Raw genomic sequence first — 12,367 nt, forward strand, 5'->3', positions numbered from 1 at the left:
GATTATGAATGGATTCTTTTAATAGAAAAAATGATAATATTCTATTGAAATTTGCACTAAGAAATGTTTTGTTTCAATTAAAATTGCATTGGAAAAGTTATATTTGATTAGAAAAAAAATTTTAAAAAGTGAAATTCACGGGGATAGGGAATGGTATAGGGGCGTGGGGATGGGGACGGGGATAGTTAAGACCTGTCTCTTATACACATCTAGATGTGTATAAGAGACAGTCCCTGCCCTGCTCCGTGGACATCTCTGGGTCTAAGCAGGCTAATGACTAATATTTCTATGGTTAGTTGGATCTTAGATTAATTCAAGTTCAGTTTCTTTATCCTATAGTACCTCTTATTTCTAAGGTGATGCAATTGATTGAGCCATAACAACTCTAGAGCATCCACATTGTTAAACTCCTGGAAGAATTTAACTCATGACTAATAATAAAATAATGTACTTTATTGAATAAGAAATCATAGCTACAAGATAATGATTGACGGGTAAAGGAAATAAAGAAAACTACAAGGAACAAATGAAAAGAATATTGTTGGAAATACAACTCAAGATGCCTTGAGGAAAGTCCTCAATTTCCTAGTCTTTTCCTAGGTTGATTCTCTTTTTTCAAGGATGAATCTTCTTTCACCACACACTTTCACGAGATAAGGTAACCTAGAGTGATTACACCTCAGAGGAACTTTCGTTCTTGAGGTTGCTGACTTGAGAAGTTGGAAGATCGCCCAAAGGGACTGATTAAAATGATAAAAACATAAGTAAATCATGATGAGTCATGGATGGAGAGTTGTGTATTGGCTTTTTGGCCCTTAATCTCAAATTAGTTTATTAACTACTTAATATTTTGATGATAACAAACTTGAATTAATTTATTAACAATTTCAGTATTTTTAAATATCTATTGCGTAGATCTTGGAACAACGATTCCATCGCAATTTGAATCACTCAAATCGGAGTTTAAACGAAGAAGATATACCCGAAACAAGCTTAATGGAAATATCCCGAGTTGATGACGTGGCATAATTTTTCTCATCATAGTGGATTATTTGAAAGGTGCCACTTGGAGCAATTCAGGAGTATCACATGGTGGAATTTTGATTTTTGGATTGGTTTTAAAAAGAAAATAAATTTAAAAAGAATATGAATTTAAAAAAAAAATGAATTTAATTATTTTATGTTTGTGTCTAACAGCTAGTTTATGACATATGGTGGACTTTTACTTTTTGTTGTGTTCTAAAAGAAATGAGTTTAAAAAGATATATATTATTATATTATTTTTTGTTTGTGTCTAACGCCTGGTTGATTCAAAAAAAGAAAAACCTCCACCATTGATTTTTCATTTCCAAGACCTAATGACTCAAATTAAATGTGATTTTTACCAACTTTCCTTTCTTTTGAAACACTTCATAATTTCCAATTTTTTAACAACAATTACATATCTTTACAATCTCCAAAGTCACCATTATTATTCTCTCCAAGCTCTTAACTTTTTCTTTTCATCTTATTCTTGGGAGATATATTGTATTGTGAGGATCTATTTGTTGAGTGCTCAAATTTGTAAATCTACTCTTTAAAAGAGTTTTTTTCATCTTGTTAATTTCTAAATCTATTGTAAAGGGTTACTCTTGAACCCATAATAAGAGAGATGTAACAGTTTAATCATCAACCGTAGAAAGGATCAGATTTGTTTTTGCGCCCGAAAAAGGAACGTTGTAACGGTTCGACTCCAAGCTGTGAAAATAGTCAAGTTCGTAGTGATATATCCTAGAAGAGCTTAGGAAGTAGATGTAGGTCGGGTTGTGTCGATTTTGTTAGGGTTCTATAGTTTATAATTGTATTGTACAAACTTTTTATTTATTTAATAAAAATATGAAATGTTTTATTAAAATATGAGATGTTTTATTTGACATTTAGTAGCATTAAACTCACAAACCAATAAATTAACATCTAAGATTATCATTTGTAGCTTAAACATGTATGTAGAGACATATAGGTAGATCATGTATAAGTGATAACCTAAATGGTCTGTAGTAGATGGATAAGGCTAGATACCTAATCCTAGTGACACTATGAATATGGCATGCTTTGTAGATGTCACAATTGTTGTAAAGTGCTACAAATGATCTGATCCTGATCATTCATGTGGAGACATATAAGCGAGGATATTATATACAAAGAATTTTGTATAAGACTGGACCACAAAATGACTAGTCTCATTATATAACCCCAATCATAATCGAGACTTACATTTCACCAGGAAAACCATAGGTGACATGACCTGAATCCTGAATAAATTGTGAACTCCTGCCTATGAGGGCGATTCTTTGATTTGTATGAGTGAGAGTGGTTAGATCGCCGACTTAAAAAGCCTACCATTTTAAGGATTTGTCTTATTAGGGAGTAGGGAACATAGCTACACAAGACGGAATTCACTCATTCCCCAACGTCGGGGTAAGTAGATAAATTACTCCTTTAAGGGCTGATTCTAGGGCTTAAACAATGTGATGTCACACCTTCTCTTGGCCCGAGAGAGGTTTGGTCATAGTTGAACTATGACTTATTGTTCATTAGAGAGATCATGGTACTTAAGAAATTAGATGTAACTACAGGGGCAAAACAATAAATTTGGCCCAATTATACTTACAAGCAATTCGTGAAGAGTCATTGCCATGTTGACTGAAATATATCTGTAGTGCGAAGAGTGCAGCTGTCGTTCTTTAGTGGAGTGCTCGATAATCAATGGATGTTGAATAATGTAATTAAAGGAATTTAATTAATTATTTAAGTACCATTGGAGCTTCAAGCTATAGGTTCATGAGGTATCCTCAACAGGGATTATATGAGAATCAATTTTGGATTAATTTGAAATGTTCAAATTAATTGAAGAAATTAATTATATATGATATAATTAATTTAATTTAATTATATAGGATATAATTACTATAATGTATTTTGGTACATTATATTATAAAGTTTATTTGAGAAGAAATAAATAAAATTGAATAATATAAGTGGGATTTATATTAAATACCATTGTTGAGAGAATTAAAACTATATATGTATGTATGTATGTATGTATGTATGTATGTATGTATGTATGTATGTATGTATGTATGTTAAATTAAAATCATTTTATTTTATTTTATTTTATTTTTATGAATTAATGGGATGGAAATAACTCCCCTCCCTAGTGAGGGTTGGTTGGGATTGGCTTCTTCTTAATTTGACTGAGAAGAAAAACACATAATAGTTCTTAATTTTTTTTTTCCCAATCTCTCTTCTCCTCTCTCAATTATCCTCTCTCTCCAAAAATCGCAGAGCCCACAAACTCCTATGATTCTCATCCCAGAGAATACAGAAAGCTCTAATTAATGGTGTCCAAATTAGAGTTTTGAGTTCGTGGCCTTTTGGATTATTCGTTGTTTGATCGAGTCCGAAAAAGAGGAATTATGAGAAGATTAAATCTTCAAGGGTAAGTCCTCCTTATTTCTCTTTTTCATATTAGTATGATGTAAAACTTAAATTAAATGCATAGTTCTTCTGTATTTTTCTGTAAAATTCTTGTTCTGTAAAAATTGGGATTTTGGTCCAATTCCCGTTTCCGATCAAAGACTTTCACGGGTTCCTTCAATTTATTTTTCCAAATTTTCAAAATGTTTTTTACAGTTTCATGGTGGGATCTTTTGTATTTTGTATATTATGAATGTGTGGAATATTTGTTTACAATTATGGATGTTTTTGGGAGTGGATCTAGACAGCCACTATTTTTACAATTTGGTTTGTAAGGGCACGTGTTTTGGGTATATTATTTGTGATCGAGTCTGTATTTTTATGTTCTTGAGTTGATCGTGGATTTTTCGGTGATGTTCGGGAGAAATCGAGACTAAAAACGGAGGAATTACGAAGGAGAACGCAGTTGTACAGTGGAGACTACGTTGTTCTTCTTCGTAGCGTTGCAACGCTCCAAGACGGAAAGAAAAAATCGGTTCTTGTCCAATTTAGTTCATGGCTTGGTTCTTGTCCAATTTAGTTCGTGGCTTAGTTGCTTTGTATCTGATTCGATTGGTTCAAGCAATTCAGGTCCAGTTTGGGTTCTGGCCGGTTCGGTTCGAGCAGTTCAAGGCCCGATTCACTTATTTCGAACCCGTTGACTATTATTTTGTAATAGTTAGATGTTGTTAGGATACTGATCCTTAAAAGGACTTTATTAACTTAACTGGTTGACACAACAACTAAACGATGAATGAATTCTTTATTAAACGATAAGAGTCAAACAAGACTAGTCGATCACTTACAGTTGTTACTCGATCGCTTACCAAATGTTAAACGATCGTTTACAAAGTCTACACGATCGCTAAGTAATATTAGACGATCGCTTACAAAATATTACACGTTCGCTGGCCAATTACTACACGATCATTGGCTTTTACTACGCAATTGCTTCGAAGAAGTAGACGATGAACGGCACACTACGATAGAGATTACACGATGGTACACCCGAACTCCCACTCTCGAGACCTCTCCTTCCCAACTCTAGATATGCAAAACTCCCCTCTTTCGATTTCTTTCCGCTTTTTAAACCTCAACTTCTCCCGAAAAAATTGCAAGTAATCCTTAACCGATTCAACCGCCGACTTTCCCTTATCTCCTTTATTCTTTTGTTTTTGATATTGCAACATAATTGGAGGCCTATCATTACCTCCCTCCTCCACTTTTACTTTGTCCTTAAGGTAAAGTTCTGGCTGTCCAACTACCTTTTTGACAGACTTCTTCATTTTCTCTTGAGCCACCCTCAAATGCTCCTAAAGTACTCGCAGGGCAACATCCTATGTTTACATCGTACATTTCAGACTAACCCCTGCCATTGTCAAACTTGGATTCCCTTGCAGAGCAATCTTCCGACCCTCATGAACAAATGACATTGTTAGGTTCTACCAATCTACCTCTATCTTCCCCAAAGAGTGTAGTCATTGCATCCCCAAAATCCAATCAACACTTCCTAACTCCAATGGTAGGAAACTATCACACACTCTCCAATCTCCTAGCCTCATCTCCACATTTTTGCATACTCCCTTTCCTTGCACAACAGTTCCTAATCCCAAAACTATTCCGTAATTGGTCGTGTCTGTGATGTTCAACTGCAGAAGATTTGCTAGACCCTCTGATATGAAGTTATGTGTAGCTCCACAGTCTATCAGCACCACCACCGATTCTCCTTTGATATCCCCTTTAATATTCGTTGTTCGTGGGTTCGTCAATCCCACAACTGAGTTCACAGACAGTTCAGTAGTAGATGAAATTTCCTCACTCAGCGTCAACATACTCAACTCTAACGTCTCTTCTCTTGGTTCGTCGTCTTCATACAACTCTCATTCCTCACTAGACGCCTGCACTACAAGCAATCTCAGTTCTCTAAACTCCCGCCTTTTGCACCGATGCCCAACAGTATACTTTTCATCACATCGAAAACAGAGCCTTTTTTCTCTCTTCGACTGAAACTCAGCATCTGTTAATCTTCTTATCGAAATTTCTCTCTGGTTATCATTATCCGACATTCCTCGCAACGTGACTGTCCTCATCAGAAATGACTCTCTGGTCTTTCCTCCCTCTTTCGGTTCATTTTTGCCTACTATGTTACTCATATTTTCTATATTGAATTTCGAAGAGTTCAAATTTTGGATCTTACCTTCGTATGTTTGCACTCGTCCTGCTTCGACCCGTGCATTTTCTCTATCTTCAACACGTTGTGCCAACAACATCATTTGCTCTAACCCGCTAGGATCCCAGCACTCAACTTCAGCCATTATCCACAGCACCAAATCATTCACGAATGTCTCCTCAAGAACTTCATTCGATAAATGAGGCAACGATGCTACCAACTTATCGAACAGATTTCGATATATATATATATAAATAATAATTTTATTTAAATTAAAATTAATTTATTATATTTTTACTTTAATTTGAATTAATGGGATGGGAATAACTTCCCTCTCCTGTTCTCTCTCAACTCACGACGTGTGAGTGAGGGGTGATTGGAGTTGGCTTCTTTTTCTTTTGACTAAGAAGAAAAACACAAAATAGTTCTGAAATTTTTTTTCCCAATCTCTCTTCTCCTCTCTCAATTCTCTTTTCCTTCTCCAAAAATCAAAATCCACAAACTCCTATGATTCTCATCCCAGAGAAAACAGAAGGCTTTAATTAGTGGTGACCAAATTGAGGTTTTGAGTTCGTGGCCTTTTGGATTGTTCATTGTTTGATTGAGTCCAAAAAAGAAGAATTATGAGAAGATTAGATCTTCAAGGGTAAGTCCTCCTTATTTCTCTTTTTCATATTAGCATGCTATAAAACTTAACTTAAATGCATAATTCTTCTGTATTTTTCTATAAAAATCTTGTTCTGTAAAAATTGGGATTTGGGTCTGATTCCTACTTCCGCTCAAGGACCTTCACCTGTTCCTTCAGAAACATTATAAAATTATCGATGTTCGTTTCTCTAAAATTATCGGTGTCAATTTCTCTATCACTCTCCTAATTAATTTTGAATTAATTTGTTAATAGGTTTCATTGCATATAATTAATTGCTACAATTTGTTCTTGAATTTGTTTATGTCAATTTATTGATCTTTTTGAAATGAATGTATTTGTATGAAATTCTTGTTTAAATTACTTATTAGCTGAAAGTATATTAATTTACTTAATTAGGCCATTTAGAGAAAGGTTTCCATTAGTTTTAATCCTATTCACTCCCCCTCTAAGGTTGTTATACTGATTCTACATTGTGTGTTGTAATGAGAAGTTTCCTTTCCTTTTATAGGCTCCAAATCGGTTGAGAAGGACCGAGATTCAAGTTCTAAAGGTTTGAGGCTAGACAACTACTTAGAACGAGAAAAACGCTGCCTTTAATGACTAAGTCGATTTCTGAAAAATTAGTTCTCAGTAATGCGCCTACATTGAACTCTGCTGATGAAAATTTTCAAATTGGTCAAAATCACTTACCAAAGTTCACAAAACCAACTAAAGTCAGTAAATATCACCTTTTAAGTTAACCAAGATCCTCATAAGCTCATTTTATCCATTTAAACCTAAAGCAAAGGGGAAAATACATACAATAGTTCATTTTTCTAAGTAAAAATATGAAAAATAAAGGCCGAAAACATGCATTTCATGGTATGTATTGAAGAAAATCACAAACATAGATCTCCATGAGCAGGGGAAGTAGATCATTCCAAATTCCATTCGAATGAACACAAACAATTACAGTCTTAAATGGGAACTAACAGGTCATGCAAAAACAGAAATTATAGCATGCTACAAGAGTATACAAGGGATAGAGTATGTGTACCTTTGAAGAACAATTCTTCAAGTATCCCTCAATCAATCTTCAATGCATCCCAAAAAAACACTCGAATGCAAGAACAGACCACCAACAACACGAACAACTTGATGCTCCTCGAACCCAATCGAGTCCAACTCAATTCACAAACAGAGTTAGAATACCACTACAAGTGTTACTTTGTATTCTCGGTGTGAGAATCTAGAAGTTGTGGGCTCTGTATGATCTTGGCTTGAGGAAGACTAGAGGTATGTGATCGAGTAGACGATCAATTAAGTGGGAGATATGAAGTTGTCTATCGCATAGACAATGTACTCGATCGTTTAGATAATAAAGCCTATCGCATAGACTTTGCTACTCGATCGTATAGCAATGATCAACGAGTAACTATCGCATAGTCAACTCTAAGCGATCGTGTATGCTCTCAACGGCCATCGCTTAGTAAAAACTATTTTTACTTGATAGCCTATTTTCGTGAGAAGTTTTCGAGTGATTCAACTACTAAATTTGGAAAACAATTTTTCTTTTATCTCACATTTACCATAAAATTTCCAATAACCTCCCACTCAAATGGCTATTAGATAAAAAAAATTAATTATCTCATAATAATATATTATAAATAAATATGATAACCAACTTGTCATATTATATTTATAACATATAGTTTTAACATTTCATCATATTAAACATATAAATCATAGTTATTTTTCTATTTTATGGTATTTAATATAAGTCACATTTATATTAATTCCTCCATTTAATGTATCTCATACATCACACCAATTATATCACATATAATTGAATTTTCTCTTGTTAATTTGAACACTTCAAACTAACCTAAAATCTGATTCTCAACTTGAACTTATTGAGCTACCAAAGAGACCTCATGGACCTATAGCTTGAAGCTCCAATGGTACGTGAATAACTTACTAAACTCTTTAGTCACGAGATTCACCATCCGTTAAATATCGGACACCCCACTAAAGACCGACATCTGCACTCTTCGCACTATAGATATATTTCTGTGTCCATATAACCAATCAACAATGTGATAACGCTTCACAAATCGCTCATAAGTATAATTTGGCCAATTTACCGTTTTGCCCCTGTAATTAAATTTAACTCCTTAAGTACCCTGATTCGTCTAATGAACAACAAGTCATAGTCCTACTATGACTGAGTCCTCTCTTCCAAAGAGAGGGTGTGGCCACTATGTTCCAGACTCAGAATCAGCCCTTAAGGGAGCAATTTATCTATTTACCCCTGCTTTAGGGAATGAGTGAATTCCATCTTGTGTAATTGAGTTCCTAGCTTCTCAATCAGACGAATCCCCAAAAAGGTAAGCTTGTTGAGTTGGCAATCTGGTCACTCTCACCCATACTAATCAAAGGACCGCCCTCATAGACAGGAGTTCCCAAAACACTCAGGATTAAGGTCATGTCACCTATGGTCATTTTAGTGAAATGTAAGTCTCAATTATCAACAGCATTATATAAAGAGACTAATCATCTCGTCATCCGGTTTTATACAAACTCTTTGTACAGGACACCCCCGCTCGCATGTCTCCACATGAATGATCAAGATCAAACCATTTGTAGCACTTTACAACACTTGTAAATATCTACAAAGCGGGTCGGATCCGTAGTGTCACCAAGATAAGGCATCCCTCCTTTATCCTTATACTACAGACCATTTAGGTTATTACTTAAGTCATGATCTACTTGTATGTCTCACATACATGCTTAAGTTTACATAAAATAACCATGAATCTTAATTTATTGAATATGAGTAAATGCAAATAAAATAACATTTATTTTATTAATAACAATGTGTACAAACTATTTATAAACTACGAGACCACTGGGAGAATTAGAACATCAATCGCAGCATGTATCATGTATCAATGGTAAATCAGAATTTATTCAAAATGTATTGCAAGTATATCATTATTGCATTAGTAGTATATCGACACATATTCCAAGATGAAAGTCTAAGTATATCATTAGCATATTTATATTTCATCAACACTCATTATCAAAGTTCGTGTAAAGTAAAGGTTGGTATTTCAATATTATATCAATACTCATTTGAAATGCATTTTTAAGTATATCGTTAATATATCAGGCAAAATTTCTAGAGAGAGATGACAAACTTTTCACCATTGATACCATCTAAAGAAATGGAAACAAAGAAGATGAAGAGATTAAGAATATTGGAGATTTTTATATTAAAGTTTCCAACCAACTACTACAAGATTGAAAGGATACTTAGATACTTAAGTCTAATATCTACACCCAAAAAAAACAAAAAAAAAAAAAATACAAGACAAGACAAAACAAGAGAAATAGCAAAATTTTAAATTTTCATTTGGAAAAATGGCAAAAATGTTTCAAAATTGTAAAAATAGAAAAATAAATTTAATTAATAAAAGATACTAATTAGTAAGTGACCAAACTATCCTAATAACAACCAAATTAAGTACAAATAATAATGCAAAGATATAATGCTTCAAAAATAACTCGAATACCACAAATACATTATATCTAAAAAAATTTAGAAGCAAAATTAAAAATCATCCAATATGGTCCTTAACACCAATAGGACGCAAGCGTGCGGGGGAAGTCGACGACCAAGCTGTGGTGATCGTTAGAAGCTTATGGATATCTAAGCGATGAACTTCCTCCAAGGTAAGAAAGATGTAGAGTTGATTGTGCCAATGAAGTTGTTATTGGCAAATGAGTATGTGAAGGAATTGCAACCTCAAACAATGGATCCAGACAAAAAAGAATCCATCGAGGACAAGCTTAGAGATCCTATTAGATTTAGGATTGTGTTTGACACTAAAACAGTTAGGAGTTTCATCGTCTTCATTCCATGTGACCAGTTTGACATAGGATCTTGAACACTAACTTTAAACACTACCAATTCTAAAATGTCATTGTTAAAAACAATATTCAAAACATAGTGCAAGCGACCAAGGCCGATGACCTAGCGGAGGGTGGTCATTAGAAGCTAGCTAAGACAATGAAATTCAAGAGAGGATTTGTTGAACCAATGGTGGTAGGCATGAACTTGATAAGGAGAGAGAGGTATTAGGAGGCAGCTAAATGAAAAAGATAACATGCGTGAGATTGAGATAGAGAGAAAAGGAGAGTTTTGGAAGGGGGGACTAACTAAAGGTTAAAAGAAGATGAGATTTAAGATTTTTTGTTATTTTATTTTATTTACATCGTTGAATAATATAAACTATTGTAAGAAACGGCAAACCACTAATATTTGATCAATCTCATGCCAACGCCCAAGTGAATGATGTTTTCTTAAAAAGCTAATATATAGATTGTTGAGTAATAATAATAATAATAATAATAATAATAATAATATATTATTATTATTATTTATCGACTTAATTTAAAATTTTAAATCCCTTATCAAATAAATTTAAATTAATTATCTTCTCAATTATATCATTTGGCTCCAAACAACAAAATTAAAAGAGAACAAAATCTAGAACTCAGGATGTTTAAACCTCATAGCTTGACAGGTACAATTAACTATTTCTGTAAATGTAGATTATTTAAATCTCATTGCTTCATATCAATATTACATTGTATATGTAGATTTATATTAATTAATTAACAGTCCATATCCACATTTGTGGAGAAAAATTAGTAAGATACAATATTATGTTATAATCAGTAATCACGAAAATTGATAGTTAAAACCTCATATCTTCACATTGCAATTACATTGTATGTGTAAATATGGATTAGTTAAATCTCATAGTTTCATCTCAAAATTTCAAGAAAATTTAGGTTTTTTTTTTTTCTTTTTGGAATTAGCTATGTTAGCTCAGTTCAAGTTTTTCTCAGTTGATGATCCATAATACACGTGAATTGTATAGTTTCACATGAAAATTTCATTTTCAATGAGTGATGACATATCGTGACATTTTCACCAAAATATTGTTGAAATATCTATAAAATCAAGTAACTAGTAGAGATATTGGAGGGTAACATCGTTTTTCTCGAAAACCCACAATTTATCGTTTATATCATTGGTGATGTATCGTTTAATGGATATATTTTTAGCAGCTCAACGTAATCACGGATATATTGTCGAATTATCATTAATATACCGCCAAAATATCGTGGAAATATCACTAATGTATCTCTAAATATCGCCAACATATTGTATTGTTTTCTCTATATGCCATTTTTAATCCAAAAGTTTCATTTCCAAAGAAATTTAACTCGAAAAAGTCACAGAAAAAGAACTCATATTTATTTTATACTTTTTCCATTGAAATTTGCATAACTTCACCCCAAAAATTGAATTGATGTGAATTTTGTTTCTTTTACCATCCAATATTTGATATTATTTTGTAATTATTTTTATTTATTTTTTAAGTTTCTGCTCTTGCATATATTTGCATATACATATACAATACAATGTAAATGGTGTCTTCCTTTATAGAAATTATGACTAAAATGGTCAATTATAGTCTAATTAAACCACAATCAAAATTTCATTAACTATGTATAACAATTTTCATAAAAATTTCCACCGACATCGATATTTCCATAAAATTAGGACCTCGATATTTACATCGACATCGATATTTCCAACCTTGTAGGAGACTATATTTTCTAATATTTAAATGGAATAACATATGTTGTACTTGTAATATTGAATTTTAAATTTGTAGAAATTCTGATAGAACATTTTAATTATATTTTGGCATATTGATATTATTATTTTTATTAGATGTTCAAGAAGTTTTTTCTTTAAAAAAAAATTATAATGGAAACTACAAATTTAATCATATAGTTTCTATTTAGAAAAATAATTATATTTTGTTGAAATTATTTTTAAAAAAAAATAACCGAGATTATTGTCTCTCTCCTCCACAAAATTAAATGAAAAATTTTGCATAGACAATAATTTAAATGGCATACTCGTTCTCACTTCTGTCTTGGCATCCCTATGTATGAATGGTGTAAAGATATCACAAAAAGACATACCAATG

Source organism: Benincasa hispida, chromosome 4 (genome assembly GCF_009727055.1).
Source record: "Benincasa hispida cultivar B227 chromosome 4, ASM972705v1, whole genome shotgun sequence".
Taxonomy (NCBI): Eukaryota; Viridiplantae; Streptophyta; class Magnoliopsida; order Cucurbitales; family Cucurbitaceae; genus Benincasa; species Benincasa hispida.